Source organism: Triplophysa rosa, linkage group LG12 (genome assembly GCF_024868665.1).
Source record: "Triplophysa rosa linkage group LG12, Trosa_1v2, whole genome shotgun sequence".
Classification (NCBI taxonomy): Eukaryota; Metazoa; Chordata; class Actinopteri; order Cypriniformes; family Nemacheilidae; genus Triplophysa; species Triplophysa rosa.
The window spans coordinates 7,918,502-7,941,871 of NC_079901.1; the positions used below are offsets into that span (position 1 = coordinate 7,918,502).

General features: G+C 42.9%; 1 protein-coding gene and 1 non-coding gene across 2 annotated transcripts in view; both read left to right on the forward strand.

The window, feature by feature from the left end:
• Positions 1-23,370, forward strand: part of large2 (LARGE xylosyl- and glucuronyltransferase 2) — a 136,088-nt gene that overhangs the window by 30,820 nt on the left and 81,898 nt on the right. The gene's annotated exons all lie outside the window — the stretch shown is intronic.
• On the forward strand, positions 8,521-8,636 carry LOC130563326 (U5 spliceosomal RNA). The gene has a single exon (XR_008964095.1). It is a non-coding gene; the product is annotated as a U5 spliceosomal RNA (small nuclear RNA).

The following is a 23,370-nucleotide window of genomic DNA, read 5'->3' on the forward strand; positions in this document are numbered from 1 at the left end:
TAGCTCTTCCCTTTATAGTTCTCTGAAAATGTCCAAACTTTGTGCTCATTATTAATAAAGTGCTGGTAATGTATGTGTTCAATAAACATTTTGTTTGGACCTAGAAATGTGTAAGCTAGATAATACATAGGCCCTAATAAAAACTTAACTTGAAATTGCCACCTTCACACCACCCAAAAGTGTAATAAAATGTGGTTCAACAAACACATATCTAGCATTTTCTACTTTGGACTGCTAACTTTTTATTTTCCCTAGAACGTGCAAAATACATTGCACAATTACAGTAGATACTGTAAGTCCTATCTACTCATAGAAAAAGTATTACACGTTGCCAAAAAATATGTTAAACAACAATATTCACCTATGCACATCGGGTGAAAATAATTAGCCTAAACATTTTGAAAACAAGTGCGTGCTAGTAAAACGAGCCATTATATAAGGTGACATTTCAGCACCTGTCAAACGGATAGCGACTCGTAAGTACTTAAAGCACTGCTACTTGCAGTCGTGTTAAGTGCATTTTGGGAAACGCGTGTGAAACGATGATGAATGTTCGCAAAGTGGCTCGTAGAAAACGCTCTTAAGTGCTAAGAGCCATCGTTATCGGGAAACCCAGCCCTGATTGGTAAAGCTGACCCAGTCTGTCGTGATTGGTTCCCCGCTTAGAGCGTGTCTGAAGATGTCCCACCTATACCATATCAACGAGCTTCCGCTTCTCAGGCTGTTGTGATTGGTCGGTGCCCCTCTCAGTGCACATGTATTCATAAGCTTTGGCTTTTAGCAATAAACGGTAACAATGGCGTCAACTTCACTTCATCAGTTAAACACATGTGGATCGATCGAAGTGTAATGGAGGTCTGCTCGTGCATGTGCAAACATCAATCTTTGTTAGAGTTCGCGATTTTTTCCTACTATGGCGAGGGAAATGACACCGGACCGATTGGGTCAGACCGGTTATATAATTAACACTAATAACAGAAGCGTTAGTTTTGCCTTTTTATATTGGACCTTAGTTGGATAATAAAACAAGCAGTTTGACTAGGAGACATTTGCAAGCAGGATTTCAAACGTCGTTTCATAGAAGTGTTTTAGAGGTATGCGCACACACACACACAATATCAGTGTGTTACACAGAACAGCTTTCACAGCCGATGTTAAAGTCATGGAAGCTGTTATTTGACCATTGGTTATCTCAGAATATGTGCAGCTGAATTCTTATTACCAGCTGTAGGACTGTGATGAAAGTAAAAGTAATTAATTGTGCAGCTCAGTTAAATGTCTAAAAAAAATCTCTGATAACCAAACACTACTCCAGCGGCTCTTCCTCTTCTCTAAGGAAGGCCTCACCCTTTTTTTGGCATATTCCTGTGGGCAGAGGTTATTCAAAAACTCGGAATAGTGACATCATTTACCCGCGAAGTAAAGGGTTGTATTCTGATTCCAGCTTTTCTCTGTAATCCTTGAAATGCGAATTCTGTTAAGGACAATATCTCGCTTGGCACTGAATTTTGAGCTATATCATTTTGCAGATATTGTTTATGCTCTAACAGCAACATTACACACTAACTAAAGTTTGAAAATTGGCATCACGGGGAACGGCACCTTTAAGTTAGTTTGGGACTAGGCTTAAGCCCTGTCTGGAAACCGCCCCATTAAGGACAGAACCCTAAACCTGGTGTCAACAGTTAAGTTATCTAGGAAAAATTTGATGACTGATACACTATGGAAAGACTCGATTAAACACGTCATATTGTATAAATTCTGATCATTGTGATGGCATCAGCTTCAACAGATATAATGTCCAAATCTGCCTCTTTTTTGTGTGTTTTTGCAAAATTTCAAACACTCATGCTTCATGTTTTCGTCCCTAGTGTGTGCATAAGCAATTTCTCAGTCAATTTTGTTAACATGATTATATCTGTTCAGCCATAAGTCATTATGTTTTCTCCCTGTGTCGTTCCCTATATAGACTAACAGATAAAAAAAGTCTCTCCACTCTACTAATAATTGCTTGTGTTTTTGGGCAGTACGTCTACAAATTACAGTTTCTCATTTGTTTCGGCTTTTCACCATCACTTGAAAATTCGTTCAGATCGCAACCGCCTGTTTTGTAGTGTTTTATTAAAATGTTAAACCCAACGCACTAGTCTAAATTGTTTATGTTGTAAACCGAAGTGTCATTGTCAAGTGTTTCTTAAGAAGTAGTCCTTCTAATTGTATTGCTTTGCAAATTAACTCGCATATCCATCAGATATTTATGTCCTCATAATTCATTTTTGCACTAAGCATTATTGCTTAAATGCTGTGAATCAAAAGCAAAACTTATTTTGTAAAGATTGATCTAAACTCTGTGAAATCGAAGAAAACAATTTCTCAAGATCTGAAAACTATTTTTGGAAGACTACTCTGAACTTTGTGAACTTAAAGGGGTCATATGACAGGGCTAAAACGAATATTATGGTTTGTTTTAGATGTAATGCAATGTGTATAAACGATTTAAGGTTGAAAAACGCTGTATTTTCCACATACCGTGCATGTTTGTATCTCCTCTTTGCCCCGCCTCTCTGAAGTTCAACGCTCTGAAAAGCGTGGTGTGCTATGATTGGCCAGTTAACCAGTGCGTAGTGATTGGTCGAATACTGCAAGCGTGTGATGGAAATGTAACGCCTCTTACCATATCTGGAACATCAGGTTCTAAAGCAATTGTACTGACAGGTACGCCCACCTTACTTGTGTATACATTTGGGCAGTCTTAGTCAAATCATACCACGGACTGACGTAGATTTGTGGGGTTGTGGTTACACGAGGCGTTTCAGGCAGGTCTGGGTGAGCATTCGCTTTTAGATAGAATGCATCTTTTGCTCCGACACTTTCATTTTTGCAATTTTACGTGTCTAATACATGCATGGGCAACTTATAACACACCAAAGACACAGAAAACACATATTCGCGCCATATGACCCCTTTAATGAACTTCACTACTCTAAAGTTCATGTTATTAAATGATGTTTTACAAGAAGTCAGCTGCTCACACCCACTATAGATTATGACTTTTTTCTGTAAATTCTTTAGTCAATTTTTCTGATTGATCATCCACTCAGGATGCTGACTAGAGAACAGGAGAAGAGAAATAAAAGGACAAGCTCTCTTCATTAACTTTTTTCCTCCAGGGGAGAAATATTACAGTTAACTTTACAAGCGTTATATTAGCAGCATTCAGGCGTTATTGTATTTCTCTCTGTCAGCACTTTGTCTGCATTCAGCAACACTCACTGTCCTTTCACTTTCTCTGATCCACCCAGGGACAAAATTGCTTAATTTCGGTGTCATTGTTTTGTAACAATATCATCAGATGAGGAACGATGCCACACAGGGAGCTGAAGTAGTAAAGGGTGATTTTAATGAGTCCAGGCAAACGTCTTGGTTACGGATGTAACCTCGGTTCCCTGATGGAGGGAACGAGACGTTGTGTCGAACCGAAAGAATGGGGTTTGTCTTGAGAACCTATCATCTTCTGAGTATTTAGAAAAGGCCAATAAAAATTTGCGAATGAAATTTGCATGCCGGGCTCCTCCCCGGATGTCCGGGTATAAGAGGGAAGCCGGTGTGCTCATTCATTCACCTTTGGTCTGAGGAGCCTTAAGCATCCTCCCCCGACCTCTGGGGTGGGCGGCCAGTGTTGTGGCATGAGGGACACAACGTCTCGTTCCCTCCATCAGGGAACCGAGGTTACATCCGTAACCAAGACGTTCCCTTTCTGTCGGTCTCTCGATGTTGTGTCGAACCGACAGAATTGGGTTCCTATGTAAGACGCCACAGCACTGAGCCGCGACACAATCTCTAGTGGAGCGACGTTGACTGGCCTGGGCGAGTCAGACGAACACGCTAACGCGAAATTAAGACCATCCAGTGGAGAGGAAGGGGGACCCAGAGCTTTACACAAAGTTGGGAAGCCCCTATCACCGGCCGTCACGGGCGGAGGCCTAGTTCTCTAAATGGCGAGAAGCTGCCCGGCACCGTACAGGCCACTGGGTAAGCATTATTCCCCCCGGGGGAAAAACGCTGCAGAGGTCACTACCTACAGAAGGGAGGAATTAGTGGAGACACCACATGGTCTCACCATCAGGGGAGAACTCATGGGAAAATGTGCGAACTGCAGGAGTTAACCGCAAGGTGGGAGTCCACCTGGGGAGTTCATGGGTTGCCAAGGTGGGAACCATTCATGAGGATACATCAGACGGAACAGCCCACGGAGGGGGGGGGGTTACCACATCTGGAGCACTAGGTCCAGTTAGAGCCATCTGGGAGATAACTCAACTGTTCCCTGGCCTAAGGGGGCAGGGCTGCTCTGCCCAGCCTGCCCCCTGGAAGGGTGCTTAGTGATGGATGGAATGCCTGTCCTTTCCCAAGGGGAAAGAAGTGAGGCGGGATCGCCACTGCTCCCCCCTGAGGGGGAAGGGCTTCCGCAGGCGTACGCCCTAACGGTTGCCGGTCCTACCTGTTGCTCTGCAGGACGCGGGCTGACACCGGTTCTACGCGGACGTTGTAGAACCTCGCGAAGGTATTAGGCATAGCCCAACCCGCAGCTCTGCAGATGTCTGCCAGAGAGGCACCCTGAGCCAGTGCCCATGAGGAGGCGACACCCCGAGTGGAATGTGCCTTAACTCCTAAGGGGCAAGGGCGATCTAGCGACCGGTATGCCAAGGAAATGGCATCCACGATCCAGTGCGCCAGTCTCTGTTTGGAGACAGCTCTCCCCTTCTGCTGACCTCCAAAACAGACAAAGAGCTGCTCAGAGCTTCTGAAGCGCTGCGTGCGGTCCAAGTAGAGGCGCAGTGCGCGTACTGGTCACAACACGGACGGGGTTGGGTCTTCCTCCCCGGTGGGGAGCGCCTGCAAGTTCACCACCTGGTCCCGGAAGGGAGTGGTGGGAACCTTGGGCACGTAGCCGGGCCGTGGTCTCAGGATAACGTGAGAGTCTCCAGGCCCGAATTCTAGGCAACCCGAGGACACAGAGAATGCTTGTAGGTCCCCTACCCTCTTGAAGGAGGCGAGCGCTGCCAGGAGGGCCGTCTTTATCGACAGGCGAGAAAGATCGGCCTCTCCTAGGGGCTCGAAGGGGGGCCTCTGGAGGCCCTCCAGGACCACTTCGAGGTCCCAAGAGGGTATGGCGCGGGCGAGGCGGATTCAACCGTCTCGCGCCCCTCAGGAACCTGGTGACCAGGTCGTGCTGTCCTAGAGACTTACCAGCAACTGGATTGTGATGTGCGGCTATAGCGCAACATACACTTCAGTGTGGAAGGGGAGAGGTTCTTCTCAAGTCTCTCCTGGAGAAAGGACAGTACGTACCTGATCGAGCATCTCTGTGGGTCTTCTCCATGAGAAGAGCACCAGGACGAGAAGAGGCGCCACTTGAAGGCATACAGTCTCCTAGTGGCCGGGGCCCTAGCCTGTGTGAGGGTCTCAGGATCTGGATGTGTGAGGGCTCAGGATCTCCTCGTCCCGTCCAGGGGCCAGACATGGAGGTCCCAGAGGTCTGGCCTGGGATGCCAAAACGTGCCCTTCCCCTGAGAAAGGAGGTCCTTCCTCAGGGGAATCGGCCAGGGGGAGTTGTTGTCAGAAGCACCAGCTCTGAGAACCAAATCCGGTTGGGCCAGTAAGGCGCAACTAGTAGCACTTGATGCTCCTCTTCCCTGACCTTGCACAGGGTCTGTGCAATGAGGCTCACTGGGGGGAAGGCGTACTTCCGCTTGTCCCGCGGCCAGCTGTGCGCAAGGGCATCCGTACCGAGGGGACCGTCGGACAGGGAGTACCAAAGCGGACAATGGGTGGAGTCCGGGGAGGCAAACAGGTCCACCTGCGCCTGGCCGAACTGCTCCCATATGAGCTGAACCGCGTGGGGGTGGAGTCGCCACTCTCCGCTAGGTGACCACTACAAGAGAGCCAGTCTGCTGTCTGGTTCAGGTCGCCCGGGATGTGTATGGCTCGCAGGGAGCTGATCACCTGCTGACTCCACAGGAGGAGGCGTCGGGCGAGTCCTGGTGGTTGATATACACCACGGCAGCTGTGCTGTCCGACCGGACCAGCACGTGCCTGCCCTGCACGAGAGGTTGGAACCTCTTCAGTGCAAGTAGCACAGCCCACAACTCTAGGCAGTTGATATGCCAACGCAGGCGGGGGCCCGTCCACCTCCCCGACACTGCGTGCCCGTTGCACACAGCACCCCAGCCCTGAAGGGAGGCATCTGTCGTTACCACGACGTGCCTTGATACCTGCCCTAGGGGGACCCCCGCCCGTAGGAAGGCCATAGGCGACCAGGGGGTCAGGGTGCGCTGGCAGAGAGGCATGATGACCATACGCCTGCTGCCGGTGTGCCACGCTCTCCAGGGAACCCGACTCTGTAGCCAGTGTTGGAGCGGTCGCATGTGCATCAACCCGAGGGGTCCACCCCCGCCGCGGATGCCATGTGCCCCAGGAGCCTCTGAAATTGTTTCAGGGAGACCGTTGGGTGCCTGAAGTGCTTCAGGCAGTGTAACACTGACCGGGCGCGCTCTGCAGTCAGACGCGCTGTCATGGAGACAGAGTCGAGTTCCATACCGAGAAAGGAGATGCTCTGCGCGGGGGAGAGCTTGCTCTTTTCCCAGTTGACCTGTAGCCCCAACCGATCTAGGTGCCGTAGCACCAGGTCCCTGTGTGTACACAACAGATCTCGCGAGTGAGCTGAGATGAGCCAGTCATCAAGATAGTTTAGTACCCGCACGAACTTCGTAAAGACCCGTGGAGACAGGGAGAGACCGAAGGGGAGGACCCTGTACTGATATGCCCGTCCCTCGAATGCAAACCGTAGGAACGGCCTGTGTCGAGGGAGGATCGAGACATGAAAGTACGCGTCCTTCAGGTCGATTGCCATGAACCAGTCCTGACGCCTGACGGACGTCAGGATGCGCTTCTGCATGACCATACTGAAAGGCAGCTTGTGTAGGTGCCTGTTCAGAACACGCAGATCCAAGATAGGGCGCAACCCCCCGCCTTTCTTGGGGACAATGAAGTACGAGCTGTAAAACCTGCAGGACATCTCGGCTGGTGGGACGGGCTCGATCCTCGACCGCGACGTCAGGGCTGCTTCCGCGACGGCTGCTGACGGGGAGGCGGTTTCCTCTTCGACGTCTTTTTCCGGGAGGCAGCCTGAGAAGGGGGCACTGGAGCCGGAGTCGAAGAGGGCCGGGGCTGCTGGGAAGCAGACGCCGCTCGGGATCTCGAAGGCCTGACAGCGGCCGAATCACGGCGGGGCAGGATATGCTTGATGGCCTCCGTCTGCTTCTTCACCGTCGAGAACTGCTGAGAGAAATCCTCAATGGTGTCACCAAACAGCCCTCCCTGCAAGATGGGGGCGTCAAGAAAGAGAACTTACTCGGCGTCCCGCATCCAGAGGTGGGGTCAGCCAGAGGTGCCTCTCTTGGACCACCATGGTGGACATCGCCCAACCCAGGGCCCGTGCCGTCAACTTAGTCACCCCGTAGAGCAAGATCGGTGGCGGTACGGAGTTCCTGCATCACCGCTGAGTCGGTCTTACCCTCGTGGAGCTCCTTCAACGCCTTGGCCTGGTGGACCTGCAGGATGGCCATAGCGTGGAGGGAGGAGGCGGCCTGACCCGCAGCCGTGTAAGCCTTCGACACCAGCGATGCCGAAAACTTACACGCCTTGGATGGGAGTCTAGGCCGAGCTCTCCAGGTGGCCGCTGTCTGCGGGCACAGGTGCACCGCGACAGCACGCTCCACCTTGGGAATCTCGACATAGCCCCTGGCCGCCCCACCATCGAGGGAAGTAAGGGCGACTGAGCTTTTCTGACTGGAACGGGCTGTGAGGGGCGCATTCCAAGTCTTACTCAGCTCCTCATGCACTTCCGGGAAGAACGGGACCGGAGCTGGGCACGGCTTGGAGCCGCGCTCAGACCCCAGGTACCACGTATCCAGCCGCGAGTGCTGGGGTAAAGGCGGTGCTGTGCACTGCAGCCCAATGCTCGCGGCGGCCCGGAAAAGCATGGTTGACATCTCAATGTCCGCCTCTTCCTGAGCTTGACCCCCCGGGGGAGGGAGCTCCGAGGAATCGTCGGGGTCGGATGCCAAAAGGTCGCCCTCCGATGCTGTGATTGACATCTCATCTTCGTCACGCACTTCCGAGTATGTGACGGAGGAACAAGACGGGGTAGGACCGTCTTTTGAGGAACGGTCAGACAAGCGAGACGGGGCGTGAACGGTCCGTGAGCCTGCGGCTGGCGGGTTAACGTTCACAGTGATCCCCATATCACCCCTGGTGCTATCCGAAGCGGGCGGCAAGGCCGTAGTCACTGCCGTCACGGATCGGGTAGCAGACGAGGTGGTGGCTTTATCCAAAAAGAATACAGCCACCCGTGACCGCAACGTCTGGATCGCCATCCGCCCGCAGCCTTCACCAGAGATCACCGTCTTTAAATGAGATGGTGTGGCATGTTGAGGCCTCTGGTTTAAGGGTTGGTGGGTATAGCGCAAGCTTCTCTTCATCTACGCATAAATCTTTCGCCTTTTACTAAAGATTTCCGTGGTGGGAAACCATTGCGAGTTTGTCATATTTTTGGGTGCTCTGGTTACAGCAGAGCAGCATATGGTTGTTCAAAAGCAGAGAGTCTCAGTTTGTCGTGGGCATGCGAAACCACAGCTAAGCAAATGGACACACAGCTTACGTTGGGCAAAGAAAATAACAAAAACAAAAAAATGTGTTGACTGCAATATGACAACAAAGTGGTAGTTTTAAGCAACTGATTCGAATATGGAGAGGCTGTTTTAAGTTTGAGCCAGCTGCTTATTGTCTGTCAATACAGAATTAAATTCAAAGTAACACTCCCCGTCAGCGAATCGAACCCCAGTCTTCCGCGTGATAGGCAGAGATACTGTCCACTATACTAACGAGAAATACACGTTGGTAGAACAGCACGAACTCGGCACGGCAACTGGCTCCAAACGGCCAATCGAATGGCTATTGCCTAACAGAAACGAGTAAGAGGCAGGGAAAGGACAAATTAAGAGAAAAAAACACTTTTCCAAGCAGGCGAAGCCATGGAACGAGTTGCACTTCAGGTCTTGGGCTGTTTGCAGAAGCAGGGCTGAAGCTTTTGTGAAGCATTGCATTCTTGTGCTGGCTTTCTTTTGCTCTTCCTAATTGAGATGATCTGGGGAGCCTTCACCAGAGATCACCGTCTTTAAATGAGATGGTGTGATTAAATAGAGTCTATGGGATGGGGTTCAGGTGGAGTGTAATGATGAGCGTCTAGTGCGGGGTAATCAATGAGGTCAGAGGGGTGCAGTGCATGATGGGACATGTAGTCCTGGGGTTAAAAGTCTGGTGATAGTGAGCATGCGTGACGGGGAAGTGGCTTTTGTACGGGGGGCGTGGCTGACGAAGGCGGGGCAAATGTTACATGTTTCAAACAGTATTTGTTCATATAAAAACAGATTTCATCTCTTTAATATCACAGTTATTTCTCCTAGACATCAGCCTTACGTCTCCAGTGTCTCAGATATTTCTCATAAGAAAAACACCCCACAAATCAAATAAAGGTTGAGTGTCAAAAACGATCTCAATGAAAGTCACAAACTGAGCTCATTCCTCTCAAGTCTGAATTCTGAAGTCAATATTATGGAATATTTTAACATGAGCTCAAACATTTATCATCAAATTGACCAAAGTCCACTTTATCTCTATGTTCATTTTACATTAAATTTTTATCATCTTAAAGGTCCAGTGTACGAAATTTAGCTGCATCTAGCGGTAAAGTTGTAAATTAGAAACCCACGGATCACTTCACCCCTCCCTTTCGAATACTACGGTGGCTGACACAGGACTAAGATGTCATCACATTTTCGCGAATTAAGTATTTACGAAACACACTCTGAGCAGTTTGTCCGTTCAGGGCTACTGTAGAAACAACATGGCAAATTCCATGTAAGGGGACCAGCGGTGTATTTAGATAGAAATAGCTCATTCTAAGGTAATAAAAACATAATGCTTCATTGTGTAAGGTCTTTATACACCTCTGATGACATATATATGTATATTATATTGCATTTCTCTCAATAGATCCTCCAAAAAATTACACATTGGACCTTTAAGTCTTTTTAAAATCTACTTTGCTATACAGATGTGCTGAAATAGTGCTGCACAGCTGCGAATGTATTTATTTTAATGCAAAACACCCATTCTTTGTTTAAAACTGTACATTATTTACGCTGTGTAATAATCAGTGCTGTTTCGTCATGGCAGTAGTCATCAAACGATAATTCATTGATCATAATAAATCATAATTGGACAAATTGCTGGGATAATCACTTTATGCATTTTAATAAGCAGTGATGTGACTTCAGCATTTGGTCTAGTAATACTGAACAGTCTCAGATCTACAATAGATCGCAGAAATCTTGTGAATTCTTCACAACCATTGCATTCAGACTGGAAATTGCAGCATGCAAATTATGTTTAGCACATCATTTGTAGGTGTGTTTGTGTCATTATCTCATTTGCATAATTAAATCATTAACAACAGAGAGGCGCAGCAGCAAATGCAAATTTATGCCACCATTGCCGAATTGAATTTCACTAAATCCCCCCGGATATTTTACGAAAAACTGATACGCAGCAAGGTCAAACCCCATATCCATTCTGCTAAAAAAGGATGACTCCATCATAGATGATATGGCTTGATCTGTTCTGCACAACTTCAAATAAAGTGTCATTTTATTAAACCTCCAACAGGCCAACTGGATGACATCAAAACCTGGAGTTAAAAGCACAAGGTGTTATTTGAAGTTCATCTGATTTCAGGTCCCTGACATGCAAAAGCTTCTCTTTTACACACATCTAAATCAGAGGAGTGTGAAAGTCTCAGCAAGACATAAAAGATAGCTTTGAGGAAACATACCATAACAGCACGAAGTCAGACTAAGCCAACAGTCTAATCAAAATTTGTTATAGTCAGAGATATCTATTCAATCTTTTCTATTCCTTTTGAAAAGTAAGAAACTACATTTCAAGCTTGTGACTTCTGAAGACGATGACTAATCAGACAGCCTTCTAGAGTTTAATTCAAAGCAAAAGTTTCTCTTCATCAAATTTCACACTTGTTTTTCCAATTTGTAGTAAGAAGTGAGTGAACTTGAAACTTTTGCATGTGTAGTGGAGGTATAGTATGTGTATTCCCGGGGGAATGAGAGGTTCGTGCACTAATTCGCCAGCACAGACAAATGCACAAAAATTCTTGCAAGAACATGTCACTACTGCCCTTCGAAAACCTTGTATCTCCATATTTTGTGCCATAACTCATTATTATTAGTCACCCTTTATGTTTGTCACAGGGTTTTGCAAATATCTAACCAATAGGTTGTTTGCACATGCATAGGCGTAATTTGCGGGTGGATGGGTGGGACATGTCCCCACCACTTATTGGAAGAAATAAAAAATACGGAGTGTCTAATATTTACCGTGCAAGTAACCCGCTTTGTAAGCAGAGGCTATTTACTAACTCCGCCCATCAGTTTCAGATTGGATTAGACAAAATGTAAGAAAGGCAAACGAAAATCGACTGCTCCAGTGGTGTAGAGCGTAAAACATGTGTTACCTACTTCATGTCGTCGTGGGTTCGCGACTGTTGTTTGCTGAACTTTTTCCCTATCACATATCAGATTGTAAAGGTATTTATTTTCAAGAAAATGATGAAAATATTTGAAAATGGCTGTTCAAGTCATACATGTACCAAACATTTTGCGCATTTGCACATTTTGATTAATTACATTTTGATACTTGATAGAAAACTCCAATAAATAGAAAAAGTCACAACTTTGTAGTTTCATGAGTTCAAAACTACATTTAGAAAGTTTGTTGTATATTTGTAGCCTATCTGGCAATGCCCGTAGTAATAATTGAAAATAAGATTTTTTTTAAGATATTATTTTTCTATCTGTTTCCCCCGTATACTTGAATGTTTGTCCTTATTAGCAGGGGGTTCCCAAACGTTTCAATCCTTGACCCACCGACAGGTATATCTTTGTCAAACACCAAATTTTTAACATGGGGAAAACACACATTCGTTTCAGTAGTTTTTATTTTAAAAACAAATGGAAGCAGATCTGATATGTGATGTAACAATTTAGAATAGTGAGTTCAGCGGATTCGAACCTGCTTCAAGGCAGTGTCAATATTATTTGTCATGCGTCTTTACACCACGTCACGTAACGTTACACCACTGAAGCCGTCGAGTTTTTATACTGTTTACTGGAGGAGGAGTCACCTACATTTTTCATGCTTGTGACGCCCATGAATATTCCCAACAAGTTATTACAGAAACAATTTATTAAAGTATTGTTTGTGTCGTCTTTGTCCCCACCACTTTTCAAAACAAAGTTACGCCACTGTGCACATGACGTCACGGGACTGCGCGAAGTGCCGATGGGGGGCAGCAAGTGATTTTCTCCTTAGGAATTCACTGTAACAAGCTCAAAATACCTGTGTTTTGCGTAGTTTTTGACTGTAGGCGCCAGAATGGTGTCTTTTTTTTAGAAACGTCACTTCCTGTCTGTCAATTACGTCACTGGTGTATGTAATTTAGCCAGCATCTTGGGTGTTGGATAGTGATGGAGTAGGGGCTGAGTAGATGGGATGCTCACTTTCTGTTGACCATGACATAGTCACAGTTGCATGGTCAATATAGTAACAACGTACCATGAAATTACATTTAAGTTATAGTTTAGGACAGTTTATAGTTTATGTGAAGTTTTTTATTTGTTTTCATCATCATCTTGTACCAGACCTCAACCTGCAATAAACCTCATCATGTTTTTGACTATGGAACGTGTAAGCTCTCAAATCCCTCTACTTAGCCTCCAAGCGGCAAAAATGTCGGTCGCTATATTGACTGTTCAAATCGATCAAACCATGAAAGGTGTTTTTATTGTGTAGCAAAAGTTGATGTTCATTTTTCCATTTCCTAAAAAATATCCATGAACCATGAATTTCTACGTACTATGACTATTTAGAGATTGATTGTTTTTTGAAGTAGAGAATATTTTGGGGAAAAAAATGTATAGGCTACTTTACACCCATGCATGCGAGATGAGTCAAATATTGTTTTGCCCGTTTTGCTGTTTCGCATATTAACAAATGTGGACTAAAAGCCACAAAACTTTGAAACGTAAAAATTGGAAAATGCCAATGGAAATCACTGTCAAGAACAAGCTTAAAACCGCTCACAAAATAAACAATTTTAACTGGCATTGTTCACTGCTGCCTAATTATTCAATCCTTAATGTCAATGAAAATCACCGTTCAGTCAGTCTGACAAATTACACAGTCGAATTCACCAAGTCACTTTGACTAAATGAGTCTCTGAGGGAAAACAACTCAAACTAAGCCGTGTAGTCTGTCTTACTGAATGAAAAGGTGAAAGAAAAGTGTTTTCCTTTGAGGAGCTGTCTGCTGATCTTCTCTGCCGTCCACGACCTCTTGTCTTCCCGCAGCAGTTTACAGGCAGTAGTGTGCGACCCCTCAGTCCCAGCTGATTCGGGTTTCCACAGCTGTTCGATTTCGTCCTTTTGATGTTTATTTCTGAGAAGTCAGGCATCAAAAAATCATTCCCACTGAAATCGGTGAGCAAGCAGGCCTTTAAAAATCACTCGCCGCAATATTCATTTTCCTATGAGTTTCAGGATGCAGCGATTTGAAAGAAACGTGCCAAAGCCATACTGGAGATTCTTCTGCCCTTGGGCTAAGAACATAAATGGCATTTCCTTCAATACAGTAGCTTTGAAAGGCGCTGTAAAGCATCAGATCTTTTGCCAGATAAACGCAGCCCTTTTGAGAAATGGCTGAGTATGTTTCGGTTGATAAATGGTTGAGTTAGTTTGGGTTGATAAGATCCTCCCAGAGACCAGAAGATTTAGAAGTGCGTGAATTGGACCAGGAGCGAGAGGAGACAATAAATGAGGTTCGGAAGACTGCAGTTGCCCTTTACGCTCCAATGATAAGACTCTGAAAGCTTTCTTTTACTTGTGTGTTTTTATTGACTTTTTTATCATAAGTGTGTTGGGTGGATGTAATCTTTACTCATCTCGCTGTGACGTCTTTATTGGCGACTATTCTTTTATATTCAAGCAAATCCAACATTACTGGGTACAAACCGTAGACAGCTAAAACACGTTTACAATATTGTATAATTTTGCACGAATTCATAGCGCAGTGCGTCAAACAGCCTGCGGAAAAAATGAAATATGGTCTGCAGTCATGTTTGCAGAATGGGACATCAAAGTTAAAGAGGATGGAGATTATTTAGCGAGTAAGAGGATTTAGATAATTGAGTATTTGCGAGATGGGGCCGGACGGAAGGCGCTGCATATGCGCCAGCAGATGTTGGAGTGTTTGCTGTTACTACTGGCTGATTGCATGAAGCTTTATTAACACAGATGTTACCGGACGAGAAAATGATCAGTGAGCTGAGAAACTGAGCTTACGTTATATCACATTACTTCAGTTACGACCAACTGGTGGTCTCTGAACAAACGGCATTGACTTGTCTTTTAGAAAACATCTGGTAAATGTCCGCCGTAGCAGAGCAGTGGGGTCTTCATCACCATTACTGATATCTTCTCACGTATACAATTCATCTAAAGTTTATTATGATGCCTTTATCTTTTCAAGACAGCCTATATGTTTTAGCGCTTGTTACAGTTTATACAGCAGTTAGTTCCTGTCCTTGATTCTGATTGGTCAACAGCTGTGCTTTATTCAAAATAAAACACAGTCATGACCGCTTTATCTAACGATTCTGTGTATTACTACGCACCCTTAGCAACATAAATGAAACATTCTGTTGCTGTTCACAGTTGATCAGGGACTATTTTTTTGCAGTGGAACAAAGATTTTAAAGGTCCAGTGTGTCATTTTTTGGAGGATCTATTGACAGAAATGCAATATAATATACATAACTATGACTTCAGAGGTGTATTAAGACCTTACATAATGAAGCGTTATGTCTTAGAATGAGCTATTTCTATCTAAATACACCGCGCGCGGGTCCTCTTACATGGAATTTACACGTTTGTCCTGTGAGAGCTAACGAAGTGCTTCGGAAGGGAGGGGTTGAGTGAGCCATTGGTTGCAATTTGCACCACTAGATGCTGCTTAAATCTCCACACTGCTTCTTTAAGTGATTTTACTTCATGAAAGTGGCATTAATAGTTGCATTAATCAGGCAGGCTCAACATACGGGAGGTCCTGTCTAATACGGGACGGTTGGCAACCCTAATTATATTAGCCTTTAAAACATTTTAAAAGCTGTAATATACTCGAGGTTAGTGCTTTATTGTGGTTTATCGTGAGTAAAGCATGTATCCACTTCGCACATATCCCACAGTTGTGTCTTTGGTGATGAAAAAATCCAATCTGATGAAGTCATTTAAAAAGTAAAAGTACTTTTGTTTTTCAGTTTATGTTTCAGTTTCTTCTGCGAAAGAAACTTTAAATATTGTCATTAAATATTTGCTTGGTCATGTATAAACCTCACTTGAATTTGTTCTAGATCATTAAATATGACATTATGGTGACTTGAAAGCCTGAGAGCGTTTTTTTTCTAAAGGAACATTCATGAATAACCGCTGCCTGTGAAGTTATTGACAGACTGAGCAACCAGACAGCTGCATTCCATTTTACAAACATAAAACTGAAAACTCAAATAATGGCACAAGGGTCTCAGTCTGTGAATAACTGTATAGAAAATGTGTGTTGTGTATAATTTGATCAGATTTTCTGACTGACCATAATAAGAATATATGCTGTTCAAAATAAAGGAGCTTAAAAGGTTCTTCACAGCGATGCCATAAAAGAACCATTATTGCTTCCACAAAGAACCATTCAGTCAAAGATTCTTTAAAGGGGTCATATGGTGAGAATACGTGTTTTTCTGTGTCTTTGGTGTGTTATAAGTTTCCCATGCATGTATTCGACATGTAAAATTGCAAAAATGAAAGTGTCGGAGCAAAAGATGCATTCTATCTAAAAGCGAATGCTCACCCAGACCTGCCTGAAACGCCTCGTGTAACCACACCCCCACAAATCTACGTCAGTTCGTGGTATGATTTGACTAAGACCACCCAAATGTATACATAAGTAAGGTGGGCGTACCTGTCAGTACAATTGCTCTGGAAATTGATGTTCCAAATATGGTAAGAGGCGTTACATTTCCGTCACACGCTTGCAGTGTTCGACCAATCACTACGCACTGGTGAACTGGCCAATCATAGCACACCTCGCTTTTCAGAGCGATGAGCTTTGTAAAAAATGTGCGTGTTTCAGAGAGGCGGGGCAAAGAGGAGATACAAACATGCACGGTATGTGGAAAATACAGCGTTTTTGAACCTTAAATCGTGTATACACATCACATTACATCTAAAACTGTAATATTCGTTTAAGCCGTGTCATATGACCCCTTTAAAGAACCATCTCTTTCTAACCTTTTTATAATCCGAAGAACCTTTTTTCACCACAAAGAACATTTTGTAAAACAGAAAGGTTCTTTGTGGAACCATTTAGACAAAAAAGGTGGCATCGTGAACCACCTTTATTTTTAAGAGTGTACCTCAGAAACAAAACTGAAATTAACTTGTATCCATAAACCACAACTACGATATTAACCAATCAGAATCCAGGATGGAAACAATCCAAACCCGCTGATAAATTCCTCAAACTTATACCACTAACTTGGCAAACGTTTTCTTCAAAGCCCCAACTTTAAAATGTTTCCAGGTGGTCTTATAAATACATGCGCACCCTAAAGTCATGTAAAACCACATAACCAGATTGGACTGGGCAATTGCTGCTGGCCCGTGCCGGTTTTGTTTGCCAAAAAGGCCTCAGACGGGCAGTGAAGGGACCGTGGGTGGTTGTGGGTGGCTGAAACTATTATAAACTGCTTGTTTTTTTGATTGTGTAATTTAACATTAATTACTCCATTGTTAGAAAAATTGGCTACATTCTCACTTCCCCATGGGAACTGTTTTGGCATCGATACATTGAATTCCCTCTGAGTTTATACTTAAGGTGGGCTAGGAGAGAGAGAGTGATGGAGGAAAGGAATGTATGCGGGGATATGCAGGTCAGTTGTTACAGTTTGCTTTACTGTATGATTTACTGAAGATATTCCCTCTGTGCATGTAAAGAATGTTAAGCACAGATGCAATGAGGTGTGAAATTGCTTATGTATGTTTAATTGCATTGACGAATATATTGATCCATCTCATTTCAATCGAGTTTTTCTCTACAATCGTTTCTGTAACAAATCATTAACTCGCCAATTAAGGTGTTCATTCTTTTGTAAATTCATGGGGGCAATTTGTAAAGACTCTGGTTGATATGTTTCCTATTGAACTAGGAAGTTTGGGCTATTACAGCCTGATCTCATGGGAATCCGTAACTAATTTCAGATATTTTTACAAAATGTTCAAAATTTAGCAGAAAGGACAGTGTTGTTCTTTTGTTTACTTGCTAAAATAAACGTGCCCATTTATTTCTCTGGATTCAGCACTCGGTTATCCTGCCAGTAAAAAGACTGAACGTAGCAATTAGTTGTTGAAAGCTTCCTGTGTGATTGCCATGAATTTTTCCATCAGCTTCATTATGAAACATGCTAATCATATAATTACATATCAAGCGCTGTGTAGATCGGGCACCATTCCAGGAGAGAAGCTGCTTCCGCTATTTGTTTTTACAGCATAAAAGGTTGATCAGATTAAATGTACTGCATTGTGTTCATAGCTCCACTTTAAATGAAACCCTAGTGAGCGCCCTAAGTAGTCAGCGCTTCAGGGTATTATAGGCACAGTTTCAAAAAGGAGGCATAATTACGCTGCCCTGTATGATACCCTCTTAACCAAAATCGAATAAAGTTTTTCCTGTATACTTTATGGAGACTGCAAAACTTCAGGGAAAATAAAAAGTTGATAAAGAGAGGAAAAAACTATTTGTTCAGTATCTAAAAGTATTAATAAAAGTAGTTTAATTGATTAAAAAATAGTTTGCTATTATGCTTTCCTGTAGCTCAGGGGTTAGAGCATGGCACTAGCAATGCCAAGGTCATGGGTTGGATTCCATGGGTCAGAAACAAATGTATAATACAATGCAATGTAAGTCGCTTTGGATAAAAGCGTCTGCCAAATGCATAAATGTGTGTGAATTATATTTTTGTTCTGGTAATAACATCACAACATTAGCTTAGCAACATGCTAACACCAACAAAAAGTCCTCATGCGCGCTTTGCATGAGGAGCACTACTTTTATTGCGTACTTGGGCAATTCCAGAGTTATGGATGTGACATTTTCAGTCAAAACTGAAATATACATTTCTCAGAGAATGTATTTGTTACCAATATGTCGAATCATTTGCTTGTATATTACTAAACTCCTGTTTATAGTCCAGCCATCAGAAAAACATCCATCGGTAAACAAGTTTTCTATTTTAAAAGAGAGAAAATTTTGGATGTGACAAAAAGGACTGACGTTTCTGAGAGACAACATACTTTGTAGGATTTCTGTAAATGAAAATGTACAAACTAGAAGCAATAATACCTAACAGATGGAGAAGAGATGGCACTTCATAGACTACAAAATGTCATTTCATCCAATGATATTTATGATAAGGACGGTTATGGATGTGACAATTCTCTTTCAAGACTATGGAAAACTACAGTGTGCTTTAAAACCGTTAAGAGAGCCTTCACATGGGGTTTGAAACCACTAAATATTGATATTTGACCTATCAGTATGGTGAAAACCCTGGTAAAAACCTTTTCATATTAAGGTTGACAATTAGTTGCTGCCTATTCATAGCTTTACATATAGTTAGTATGGAAGGTTACTGCCTATGTAGTCAGCAGAGAAGAAGCCAGCTCATAGACTTTAAAACAGAGACATTGTGTTCAGTGACACAAATTTGATGTTGCTTTTTTGCTATACCAACAACCATAATCCACAAAAATGCAGCTTTTATTCTTGTAAATTGAACTGTCCTACCAGAAAAGCAACATTTTATGGTGTGAAGATCAAAGGGTTGCGTTAAATAAACACACTATTTAATTAAATCACGCCTTTGTACTCATAAAAGAGCAGGTGCGAACCTGTGGTACTCTGATGAATGGCTTTCTTTAATGTTATCAATACTGTTTCACCTCCCTCGGCTATCGACATCTCCCCTCCGGCTCATGCTAATTGCAAATCAGGAATCTCATGAAGCTGCTGATTGATTTGGTTAGAGGGGCGGGAAACGGCGACGCGGTGTGTTTTGTAAAGCTTTGATTGTTTGTTTGCGTTTCCTTAAAGGTGTAATTGGGTTCTTGATCAGAGGAAGAACACACAATGGAAAGTGGAAGATTAGTGCGAGCTTTGTCAAGCGCACACACTGTGCTTGAGGAGTGGAAAGGTTTCTGATTAACTGGGCTCATAATCCCTCTTGAGTTTCAGGCTTTGGTTCGACCCAGCAGTGGTGTTCCGGTTCTGGAGCGACTGTAGAGACTCAGCGGGAACAGGAAAGCCATCAGGGAGAGAGAGAGAGAGAGAGAGAGAGAGAGAGAGAGAGAGATGAGGAGAGCAGAGACAGGTATTGAAGCAAGAAGAAAAACAGGAAAGAATAGACAAAGGAAATTAAGTAATGATGGAAAGGAAAGCGGATAGACATCTGAAATGACTGAGGCTTGTTAAAAGGTTCAAACAGGAAGTGACAGTGAACACCTAAATCTCTGACTAAGACCGGATGAATTTGCTTCATGAACACATAACGGAGTTTCTAAAACCAAAACAGTATGTTCTGGTCGGACAATTTTCCCAGAACAGTGTGGTCAAAACAAATTAATTTACATACAGTACATCATCATAAAATTAATAAAAGCTTCTGTTTTATTAACCTCTCAGCTGTTTTGTATTTAACATGTAAATGTCTTATATATCGCTGCTGTCCTTCTGAAACCTTGTTTTTCCGTTATTATTATTTTTTTCATAAATCATTACTATTAGTCACCCTTTATGTTTGTCACTGGGTTTAGCAAATATCTAACCAATGAAAAGTATCAAAACGCGCTTGTCAACTTTGACATCACAGTATTGAATCATCTAAAAAGTACAGTGATCTTTCCATTTCCGGAAAAACAGCGAATTTGGACATCCGAGAACAGAAATTCATGGCAGTTAATCCGTAAAAGTCTGATTCTCTGTCATCCTACTTGGATTCAGTTGTTTATGAATCAGTCCATTTTGTGTTCAATTGTCTGTTTTTGCTGTCAAGATTTGATATTCGGGTGTCATTATCACCACTTTGATTCCTGCTAAATAGAAGACTGTCTGACACAATGGATCAATCAGTAATGGCAGTATTAGCATATCCTGAAATTTTACAATCATTAAAACATAATGACATAAGAGATTAAAAACAAACAAACAAGATATTAAGTGAAATACGACTTAATGAATTTTAAAATTACTTTTACATTAATCAGATTAAATATAACTCAAATATAAGTTTTACACCCCATATGCATTGCAATGAACTGTCTCGGCCCGGCAAATCCATCATGTGCATTTAAAGCGTACTCAGCTTTGTTCATTATAATGGGAACATGCAACTCATTTTGCCGCTGTTGTGGTCTGGATTTAAAGGAAGAGTTCGCCCCAAAATGAAAATTAAGTATCTGTATAAATTTCTTTGTTCTGATGAACACAGAGAAAGATATTTGGAAGAATGCTTGTAACCAAACAGTTCTTGACCACCATTGACTACCATAGTATGAAAAATTACTTTATAAATTTCTTTGTTCTGTTGAACACAAAAGAAGATATTTTGAAGAATGTAGGAAAGCAAACAGTTCTGGGGCACTTTTTCATTTTTCCTACTATGCTAGTCAATGGGGTCCAAGAACTGTTTGGTTATACAAACATTCTTCCAAATATCTTTCTCTGTGTTCATCAGAACAAATACATTTATACAGATTTGAAACAACTTGAGGATGAGTAATGGCTGGAATACACTACAAGACTTTGTAGATTATTTTAAAACTAGACATCGTACACTTGCAGACTTTTTGAAAGTTTCAGATAGAAACACACTAACTGATCAAATCTGCAGACTGGCACAGACTTTCTGCAACAAGTCCAGACTGAAAATCTGAGTTCGGTGTATTTTAGCCTTTAACGATGACAGAATTTTAAATATTTGGGTGAACTATCCCTTTAAGCGGCCAGACTTTGTGAATCATTGCTGTAAAATACTAATATGGTGGTGATACAGTACAAAACAGTATTAATGAGATACCATCAACCTGATGAGCAACACTTTCCAAAAATCTCCTGTGCTTGTTTCTAGTTTCCTTTATAAAACAAATCTCAGGACATCAGGTTAATCGGCATGTCAGTTGGAAAGTGATTTATTTAAAAATGCACAGACATAAGGTGTTTTATTCACTTACTCTCAGTGTGTGTGTGTCCTCCAGAACGTGTATGTGTGTTAAAGTGTGCGTTTTTGGTTGATCTTCACAGCAGGAATCACTTTGTGCTATCTGCTCTACGCCGGTAAACAGCTCTCTGCCGCGTAAAACAGACGCTCTGTGAAAACAGATACCACCCGCTGCGCTTTCCCAGAATCCTATTGTGCGTGTGCAGTGCTGTAGATTCCTTTAAACTCCTGTGTACAAGAGATTGAATTCTCCTGAATTCTAGGCTTGAAATTGGCCATAAAGGCTTGATTTATTTTGAGAGCCCAGCTTTGAGTCCAATTATTTCCTGCCTCTAACAAGAGAATTTAGGAGCCAAAGTCCACTCTCCGAGTATTATCAGCATGGAACCCGATAATAACCTGTGTCGATCTGTTTTAATTGAAAAGATATATACTGGTCGGTACACGAGAGACGATACAAATGCTGACCGCAAATGAGGAGTTTGTGATGTTGTTTGCAGTTGGAGCGATAACAGTCATATGTGATCGTTCACCCAAAAATGAAAATGCTGTCATCTGTTTACCCTTGTCATTTCAAACCTGTATGACTTTCTTTCTTGCGCAGAACACAAAAGAAGATATTTTGAGGAATGTTGTTAGCAGAACAGCGACGGCACCCATTGACTTGCATTGGTTCTGAATGGGTGCCGGTGCTGTTCGGGTACCAGCTTTCTTCAAAATATCTTTATTTGTGTTGTGCGCAAGAAAGAAAGTCATAGAGGTTTGAAATACATGAGGATGAGTAAATGATGACAGAATTTTCATTTTGGGTGAACTATCCCTTTAATTCTCAGACTCTCCAAACTGCAGTTCAGAAGAAAATCACTTCTCACTTATTCTCCTGCAGCTCTCTATAAACCTTTATTTTTCACGTACACCAGAAAACATAACTTTGTGCATACTAGCGTGGAACAAAAGACTATTGTCAGAGTTCAGTATCGTGGCAGACGTTTTTTCTCGGGAACGTCTTTCATGTTGTGATGACAGCTTGTCGATATATGCTCTTATTCTATTTGGAAAAACTTTTTTGGGGCTAGAAGAAATATCGGCTAAATGTCCGTGGTCAATATGGATGTGTCATCTGTTCATAGTAAACTTGTATTTTCTTGAAAGTTAGTGAATTGTTTTGTTGTGGTATTTGCAGTAATGGCAGAGGAAGTGACCTTTGGGCTGGAAAGGTGAATGCATTAGTGTTTGAATGCCAGAATAATTACAAAACCCATCGCTTTCACACTATGCAGATTTAAAAACACAGTACATGTCAATCACGTTGATTTTTGGCTGTCATGCTAGTTTTCCTCTTATGTGTCGAAACATCCATCTGTCTTGCACACACTTCTGTTTATTTCCCCACCCATCCATCTAAATGCCAGGGTTCCACTACCAATTCATCACAAGTAACAGAATCTCTCTCAAGGTATACTGACTCACTCACAAATGGGACATCACTGTGCCTGGCATGCAAGTTTTACAGAGTCAAAGCTGATCAAATATTTGTAAACAGAGCATGACTAGAAAATCAATATTCAATTTAACAATTTTAATGACTTGTACATAACAACTTACTGCATGCTGTATATTTAATTTGACATTATAACAGTTTTAACCACACACAAATGCACAGGATGACTGACAGGTGGAGAACGTGGGCCGCTCCCATTACTCTTTTTTGCAGTTTTTGGCTGCCTAGGGCTGTCACGGAGACAGGTGTGATTTCTCGTGGCTGTTTCCAGTAGTAGAGACATTTTAAGCGTGGTTTTCTAAATCTTTCTTGAATCTTTAATTACTAGTGAAATATCACCCACATTGTATGAACGTGA